The sequence below is a fragment of the Cavia porcellus genome, unplaced genomic scaffold, assembly GCF_034190915.1.
Source record: "Cavia porcellus strain 051 isolate PalLab524CR breed Dunkin Hartley unplaced genomic scaffold, mCavPor4.1 scaffold_26, whole genome shotgun sequence".
NCBI lineage: Eukaryota > Metazoa > Chordata > Mammalia > Rodentia > Caviidae > Cavia > Cavia porcellus.
This window is the reverse complement of record NW_026947509.1, coordinates 47,753,534-47,762,975: the sequence shown is the minus strand read 5'-3', so window position 1 is coordinate 47,762,975 and position 9,442 is coordinate 47,753,534. Positions and strand designations below refer to the sequence as shown.

The following is a 9,442-nucleotide window of genomic DNA, read 5'->3' as shown; positions in this document are numbered from 1 at the left end:
TCTACATAGGGTGAACCTCTTCAAATTTCCCTCAGCTTAGGATAATGCCATCCAGTTAGGAACCGGCTGATGAGTCCCGCGATCTCCTCGCTGCATCATGTTCCCAGAGCCTCGGCTCCTAAGGCTGCTGCGGTGGGGGTGGCAGTGGGGGTGGGGGTGGGGGGCGCCGAGCCTTCAGCACAGGACCCTGGGGGATCTCTCCAGAACCAGACCAGGCTGGCCAGCACACTTCTCTCTCTTTGTGCTTTACAGCATCCTTGCTGGTGGAGCTGCTTGTCATTTCTTATCTTTGTGGTTTAGTTTTCATAGGTTTTGTGTTTCTAGGAATTTGACCATTTTATCTAAGTTACAAAGTTTTATACATACTGTTACTCATTACATTCGGTCATTCTTTTTATTTCTTTAGAATTAGTAACATTATCCTTAATTTCCTTTCTGGTTTTAGCAGTTTGACTCTTTTGTCTTTGATGTCTTAGTGCATTCAGCTAAAGACCTGTCAGTTTTGTTGATCTTTACAAACATTTTTAGTTTGTTTTTCTGCATTTTTTTCTGTCATTTTAGTTTATCGAGACTGATGTTTATTCTTTCAGCTAGATTTTGGTTTAGGCTTTTTTTCCCATTGATTTACTAGGTTATTAATTTGAGAGTTTTAAAAAATATGTTTATAGTTATAAATTCCTCTTAGCACTACTTTATTGTGTCCCATGAGTTTTGGTATGTTACAGTTTTTTTCATTCATCTGTATTTTCTATTTTCTTTTGTGATATTTTATTTTTCTTTGCCCAGTTGGTTATGTAAGAGTATATTGTTTCACTTGCACAAAATTTCCATTTTTTTCTGTTATTGGTATCTACTTTATTCTTTTGTGGTTACAAAACACATTTTAAAATATACCTTCCATTTTCCATCATTTGAGATGTAATTTGTAGCCTCACATGTGGACTCTTCTTAAAAATCATTCAAATAGACTTGGGAATGTATATGCTGTTGCTGGGTAGATTTTTGTATATTTCTGATAAATCTGTTAATTTATTGTTTTAAATCCTGCGTATATTTCCTTCCAACAGTTATCAGAGGGGCTGTAAATATCTGTAAAACCACTGAGTTACTCCTTCAGTGTTCTCAGTTTCACTTCTGTTGTATTTATAATTCTGTATCTTCTAATACACTGAAACCTTTATTAATATATAATGTCTTATGTCCCTTTCAACAATTTTTAAGGTAAGGTTATTTAAAAAAAATTTTAAAAAGGAAAAAAAACAGAAAAATCAGGAAGCAAACCAAAAAGAACAAAAGCAAAACAACAAAGCGATACAGGATTTCAAACCAAAATGATAGGAATTTAACAATGGTTGTTATATTGCATATTGTTATCCTCAAAATAGTTGCTTAGGTTACCAATACAGGGACGCAAAACTGATCAGACAATATAATTCCCTTTGAGCAGTTTCTTTTCCTTTTACTATATGTACTGTAACTTTCGGATCTTATTTACTCTTTCAGTTTTTATACTGCCGAGACAGTATGGTGTTTACACATGTAAGTCTGACTTACTTGACTTATGACTGTGGCTTTAGTTGAATCCATTTACCTAGAAAAGCCTCGTTTATCCTTCTATAGCTGAGTAGTACTCCATTATATAAAAATACCACATCTTTTTTATCCATTCCTCAGTTGATGGGCATTTGGGTTGCTTCAAAGATCTGGCTATTACAAATTGTGCAGCTGTAAACATGGGTGCACATATGTCCCTGTGGTACAGTGTTCTTAATTCTTTTGGGATGATACCTAGCAGGGGAATAGGTAGGCCGAATGAGACCTCTAATCCTAGTTTTTTGAGGAATCCCCACAGTGATTTCCATAGTGGTTGCACCAGTCTACACTCCCACCAACAGTGGAAAAGGGTTCCTTTTTCCCCATAGCTCCGCCAGCATTTGTTATTTCTTCTTTTTTTTTTTGTCTTTTTCGTTTTTATCGTTACCAGGGATCAAACTCACGACTGCCTGCTTGCAAGGCAGGTGCTTATGCCGCTGAGCTAAATCCCCAGCCCCAGGTTGATTTCTTCTTAATAGCTGTTCTTTCTGAAGTGAGAAAGAATGGCTATTATACTTCAGTGTTTTTTTAATTTGCATTTCTTGAATGACCAATTATGTTGAATGCTTTTTCATCTATTTGCTGTTTGTATTTCTTCATCTGAGAAGTGTGTATTCATTTCAGATGTCCCTTTTTGAATTTAGTCTTTGAGTTTGGGGATCCTGATTTTTTTTTCCCAGTTCTTTGTATGTTCTAGATAGAAGTCTTATGTCTGAAGTACAGTGGGCTAAAATTTTTTCCCACTTTGTGGTTATTTCACTCTGTTGGTTATTTGTTTTGACGTGCAAACACTTTTTAATGACATCTCAGTTGTTAATTCTTTAAAGTACTTCCTATGCAGTTTGATTTTTGTTCATAAACTGCCTACACCTATGTCTTCAAGATTCCTACTTTTTACTCTAGTACACTTAGTGTTTCTGTTTTAATATTTAGATTTTTGATCCATTTTGGCTTTAGTTTTAGTGCATGGAGATAGTTTTGGTCTTCAGCATCTGGAAAGCCAGTTTTCCTAGTACCACTTATTAAAGAGGCTGCCTTTCTTCCAGTGAACATAGTTGGTCCCTTGTCAAAGAAAAGGTGGCTGTATATGTTTGCAGTTGTGTTTGTATCTTCTAATCTGTACAAGTGATCCTTAGATCTTTTTTTGTTTTGTTTTTGTGAGTACCATGCTGATTTTATCACAATAACTTTGCAGTATAATTTCAAGTCAGGGATTGTGATGTTTCTGCCTTACCTTTGTTTCTCAGAATTTCCTTTTCTATTCTAGATCCCTCTTGAGTTTCCAAATTAATTTTAGGAATATTTTCTCTAGATTAGTGAGGTATGCTGATGGTATTTTGATCAGGATTGTATTAAATCTGTTTAACAGTTTTGGTAATATGGCCATTTTAATAATGTTGGTTCCTCCTATCCAAGACCAAGGGATATCTCTCCATTTTTTGGCATCCTCTTCAATCTTTTTCAGAGTACTGTACTTTTCAATGTATAGATCTTTTATTTCCTTTATTAGATTGATTCTTAAGTATTTGATTTTGGGGGATGCTATTAGGTTTTTGTTTCCCTACTTTATCTCTCAGTGAATTTGTTGTTTGTGTACAGAAATGCTCCCAATTTTTATGTGTTGATTTTGTACCCAGGTATACTACTGAAATCTAGAAGTCTTTTGGTGGAGTATTTTGGGGTCTTCTATGTGGAGTATCATGTCATCTGCAAGTAATGATAATTAACTTCATTTCTTATGCATATTCCTTTTATTGCTCTCTCGTCTAATTGCTCTGGCTAATATTTCCAAAACTACATTAAATAGGAATGGTAATAATGTACATCCTTGTCTTGTTCCTGAATTTAGAGTGAAAGTTTTCAATTTTGGTCCAGTTAGTATAATGTTGGCTCTTGGCTTGTCACAGATGACTTTTATCAGAATGAGGTAAAGACCATCTACTCTGATTTTCTCTAGGGTTTTTTTTTTTTATAATCACAAGTGAATGTTTGACTTTATGAAAAGCTTTTTCTGCATCTATTGAGATAATAACATGGTTTTTGACTTTGGCTCTGTTCATGTGGTGTGTTACATTTATTGATTTGCCTATGTTGAACCATCCCTGTATCTCTGGGATGAATCCCACTTGGTCATGATGATTTGCTGCATTCTGTTTGCCAGTATAGTATTGAGGATTTTTGTGTCTATGTTTGTTAGGGATATTGGCCTGTAGTCCTTTTGTTTGGTTGATTCTTTCTCTGGTTTTGGTTATCAGTGAAATACTTGCCTCCAGGAATGAGTTAGGGAGTATTGTTTCCTTTCCAGTTTCATTAAAGAGTTTAAGGAGAATTGACATTAAAATCTCTAAATTTCTTACGGAATTCAGTTGTAAACCCATCAGGACTTGGGCTTTTCTTTGTTGGTAAGTTTTTAATTACCTTTTCAGTTTCATAAACTGATATTGTTTCTGTAGTGCAGTTAGGAAAAAAAAACTGATTGTGTTATTTAGAGTTTTTATATCTTCTTGATTCAGTTTAGATAGTTCTTATGTTTCTAGGAATCTGCATTTCTTCTGTGTTTTTCATCCTATGTGAGTAAAGATTTCTGAAGTAGGTATTAATGATTCTCTGAATTGCCATAGGATCTGTAAATATTTTACCATTTTTGTTCCTTATTGTATGAATTTTTTTCTTTTTCTTGATAAGGTTGGCTAAAGGTCTATCAGTTTTATTTATTCTTTCAAAGAATCAACTCTTTGATTTATTAATTCTTTGTATTGTTTTCTTGATCTCTGCTGTATTAACTTCTGTTCTGATCTTTATAATTTCCTCCCTTGTATGGGCTTTGGGCCTGACTTGCTTTTCTCTTTCTAGAAGCCTGAGGTGTAGCATGAAGTTGTTTATTTGTGCTCACTCTATTTTCCTGATGGCGAGAATTCGCTAAAAATTTCCCTTTCAGTATTGTTTTCATTGCATCCTATAGGTTTTGGAAAGTTGTATTTGCATTTTCATTTGATTATACATTTTTAAAAATTTCTTCTTTAATTTCATCTGTAACCACTGGTTGTTCAGGAGGGTGATATTTATTTTCCGTGTTTATGCAGTTTTTATGGCTTATTTTGTCTTTAATTTCTGGTTTTATTGCACTAGTCAGATAATATGTATGGGATAATTTCAGTTCCTTTGCATTTACTCAGCATGTCTTATGGGCTAGTATGTGGTATTTTAGAGAACATCCCATGCGCAGCGGGGAATGTGTATTCTGATGTTGGGTAGAACACTGTAAATGTGTACTAAGTCCATTTTTTTCACAGGTTTGGTTCGGTTCTATTATTTCTTTGCTGATTTTTTTTTTGTTTAGTTGATTACTTTGTGATAGTGGGGTACTGAGTTCCCCCATTATAATCATGTTGTTGCTTAGTTGAATTTTTCATGTGTACTAATGTTTCTCTTAATGTTGGGTGCTGCCATATTTGGTGCATATATATTTATGACTGTTATGTCTTCCTCTTGAATTTTTCCCCTAACAAGTATGTAGTGACCTTGCTTATTTCTTTTGAAGTTCACATTGTCTGCAAACAAAGTAACTGTGGGAGACAACTTGAGTGACTTGACTCGAATGCAGGAAAATTGCTGCAACTTTGATTATACTGAAGCTTGTTTCCTTATACTGATATGTACAAAGCTGACTATGGTATTATTTCTCTTCAACTGGCTCTAAACATTGCAAATAAAGCCAGTTGAGGTATTGGTATGTAATCACTAAAGCCATCAGACAGTCTCCTGTTTCCTCCCATAGTGCTCTAAAATATTTAAGCACAGTGGGATGGTACAGCTAGTCACCTCCAAGAATGTCAACAGGTATGAGCCTCAAGGAGAGAGGCTATGACTCTCCAGGGCACAAAAGTTTACATATCAGAAACCAAACCAACAGCCTCCTGAAACAATTCAGTTGCTACCTTAAATAAATTATGCAAATTGCTTTGAGTCAAATAAACTGCTATTTTTTATTTAAAAAATTACGCAAATAGAACCTTCTGCATATCCTTATCTCTGCATTTGCCTAGATGCTTTTCTGCCTGCCTGACTACCAGCTCAAGTTACTCACATAATTCCTGCCATCCTCACTGTGACTCATCCCTGAGCCGTCCTCCTTCTTCACAAGCTAATTTCTAGGAGAGGCCTAGGTCAAGGCCTTTGTCACACATCCTCATGAGAACTGGACTCAGGACCCCTTGGCTGCCCTTAAGTTGGAATATGTCTTGGTGCCTTTACTCTCGCCGTGGGTGGCATTGGAGGTGACAGACTGAAATTAACTTGCCGGGATTCCAAATAACATCTCAATGGGATTATAAATATAACTTTCTGGATTGTGAAGAAGTCTGGAAAAGGGATTATGTATACTTGAATGACTGTACTCAGTATTTGGGATTACAGTAGTAACTACCCCTGCTTTTTTCTGGGTTTCTGTTGCACTGAGTATTGTTTTCCATCTTTTAACTTTTAGTCTATGTGTTTCTTTTTTGGTAAAGTGTGTTTCTTGTATACAGCATGTTGTTGGCTCTTGTTGTTTGATCTGTTGTCTCAGTCTGTTTCTTTTGATTGGTGAACTGAGGCCAATTACATTGGTGGTTGTAACTGATATGTATTGGTTCATCTTTGTCATGTTATTTTCCTGCTGCTGTTTTTTCCTGTTTAATTGCTTGTCTTGTTTGATGGTTTCTTTCTGTTGTTGTTCACGAACTAAAGATCATTTTTGTGTCTGTGTAGAATATCTTTCTATCTGCTCTGTAGTGCTGGTTTGATGGTCATCAATTTCTTTAGCTGTTCTTTTTCATGAAGGTATCTTTTTTCATTAATTTTGAAGGACACTTTTGCAGGGTACATTTTGGAAGTTTTTATCTTTCAGGATTTGAAATACTTCAAGTTCTTGAGAGTTCTGTGTTGAGAAGTTAGCTGTGATTCTGATGGCATTTCCTTTATAGGCAATCTGTTTCTCTAATGGGTTTTAATATTTTGCTCTTGTGCTGAATTTCAGGGATATTGATTATATGTCTGGGTGTAGAGTTATTCTGGTTATGGCTAAATGGAATTCTATATGTCTCACTTATCTATATTCTTAAGAAATTGTCTGCTATTCTAGAGATACTTTTTCTTATGTCATTCATGTGGCTTCCTGCTTTTTCACTGATACCTAATATTCTTATTTTTCTTGCATTGTCTTGCAACTGTTGAATTATTGTTTCCTTTTGTTTTGTTCAAGAGATCTTTTCTTTCATGATCACTAACCACAATCCAGTCTTCAGGTTCTGAAAATTTATTTTTAATTCTGTTCAAGTAGTTTTGCTAGCTTAAGGAATTTTTAATTTCCTGGATAGCTGTTTGAATCTGTTTCATGCACTGTTTGTATCCTATATTGATCTTTCACTTTCATGGATTCTATTCTTTTCCTATCATCATGTATTTCTTTATCTGTGTATACTCTGGATTTGCTGAGTGTTTCCTATATAAATGTTGACATTTCTTTTTTTACCTGAAAGGTCATTTCTGCTCTGATTTCCTATATAGCCCCATGGAGTTATTTCTTTATTTCAGTTGCTATCATTTTAGAAATTTTATGTGTCTGTCTTCCAAGTTCTTCTATGTTGATGTCTCCTGGTTGGGCTGCCGGTCTGAGATTGCATTTTGCTTTTTTGTCTTGTCATTTTATATTTGAAAAAAATTTTGTTTTCTGTGATGATTTTTATAGTAGATAGTTATATTACTAGTATCAGGGCCTCTCGATAAAAGTCTGTTCTTCAGGGATGGCTTGTGTATAGATTCTTGATTTGTGTCTGTCCTAAGATCCTATCTTTCCAATTTTTTGAGAGGGATGTTGGTGTCTGTTTGGCTCAGTTCTCAGTCCTTTTGTGTAGGACTGTGGTGAGGTTATTACCTCAGAGCTTCCCCAGTGTTGTCACAGAGGGTAGAGCAGCTGACTACAACAGATACGACATTCTAACGGAAGTAGTGAAATGAGCAATAACTGTAGCGTCACGCACAATTTAGAAACTTGACAAACTGTGGTAACTATTGATTCTGTGCTTTAGACCACAGGATCAAAGCCTATAGTTATGTAACAGAACCTATCATCAGTTAGGAGTCTGCAAAGTGTTTTCCTTAGCCGGGTGATTTTAGGGTGGTGGGGAGATTTAGGGAAGATAGTGTAGAAAATAAAGATAACTGGCAAGGAAGTGGAAGGAAGGATGTGGGACAAAGGATGATCAAGCAAGTTTGGGAAACTACAGAAGAGGACAGAAAAGAAAGAATGAAGGAGCAACTGAGGGGTTCTCTGAGCATGTTCTCTGGGTTTGTGGGTTGCAATTAGTTTTCTGTGGTTGGAGTTTTCCCAACTGTTTAGAAAAGAGAGACAAAAAGAAGGAAACAAAAGGAGGAGAATGAGGAAAAGAAGGGCCAGTTAGTAACCAAGTCGTGGGCTTTTCCCCATGCTGGCTGCCAAGTGCCAAGTGTGGTGGGAGGCCCGGAGACCTGAGTGCCTTAGTTCAGTTTTTAGAGGGGCTGAGAGGGGAAGAGGCAAGATGCGAGGGAGCGAAGATGGTAGAGAGGACCAGAGGGAGATGGCAGAGAGGCTTTAGTTGATTTTTTAATGAAAGGTTTAAATTCCTTTTTCATTTCCAAATTTTGTGCATATTCTGCAGCCATTTCTTGTGGCTACTGCATGGATTACTTCTCACAAAAAGTATAATATCCTATTTTGAATATGTACCAGCCTAACCTTAGTAACGTGCAAAATCTTATTCCTTTAGAGCTTTGTTGTAGGCTTATATTTTATATGTCCCAAAACACAAGCCAGCAATTCTTTTAAATATTATTAGTCTCTTCAGTCTTGTAGAAAATAAGTAGAGTTACACACCACTGTTAAAATGAAACTGGCTTTGATAATTACCCAGGTATTTGCTTTTATTGAGACATACTTCTTCCTGCAGTTTCCAGTTACTATCCAGTGAGTTCTCCTTTGAGGGCTGTGCGTTCTGCTTTCCGCAGTAGTTACACTGGTTTACATTCCCACCTACAGTGCAGTAGGTTCCTTTTCTCAGAATGGTTACCATCAAAAGTCAGATAGAGTTTTGGTTTTTGAAGAGCAAGCTGATACTTGAGGGGTTTTTTCAGATCATGCTTGTGTAACAGTTATCAAAATTGTTCCTCTCATAGGGAAGAGGAAAATAACTGCATATGTGATTATAATTTTATCATTCTCTTTATGGTTTCAAAGACAGGCAAAAAGTGCTTGATTTCTAGAAGTCTGACAAACTTCCTTGTCAAGTTTTGTTAGACGTTGGAAATGAGATACTATTGAGAAGGCAGATTCCCAAGAATAAATTTGTAGTTATTTAGATGGAAATAGCAGTAAGCCTGTTATACTGTGAAAATTTATGATAAAATTTATGGTGCTGTCCTTCCTTTTTCATTTTCTAATGTCTCACCTTTATTCTCTTACACATACTTTGGTGTCTAATGTGTGCTTAGAATATTTAGTGGTGAAGAAAAACTTTCAAGGTTCATACATTTTTAGGGATTTCATTTTAATGGGGATAAAAATTAAGCAACAATTACACGAATAAATGCTATTTTAATTCCAACCATGGGAATGTTCATGTAGTATTTCCTTAGCTTAAAAATACAGTTTTCCCCAAATTATAGGCTGCTTAAATGTTGAAATATTGAAAATTATAGAGTGCTTGAAATTCAAAGCACATTTTCCCATAGAAGCACTGATATAAAGCGCTCTTATGCACTTCCATGAAATCCTATTTAATCTAAATGTTACTAAATGTATGTTTGTAATTTTGTTTTTCTGGGAAACTTCTTT

The 9,442-nt window shown here is 35.6% G+C and overlaps 1 protein-coding gene across 2 annotated transcripts in view; it reads left to right on the top strand.

The window, feature by feature from the left end:
* The window catches only part of Kansl1l (KAT8 regulatory NSL complex subunit 1 like), an 84,719-nt gene that overhangs the window by 24,562 nt on the left and 50,715 nt on the right, over positions 1–9,442 (top strand). The window lies entirely within an intron of this gene.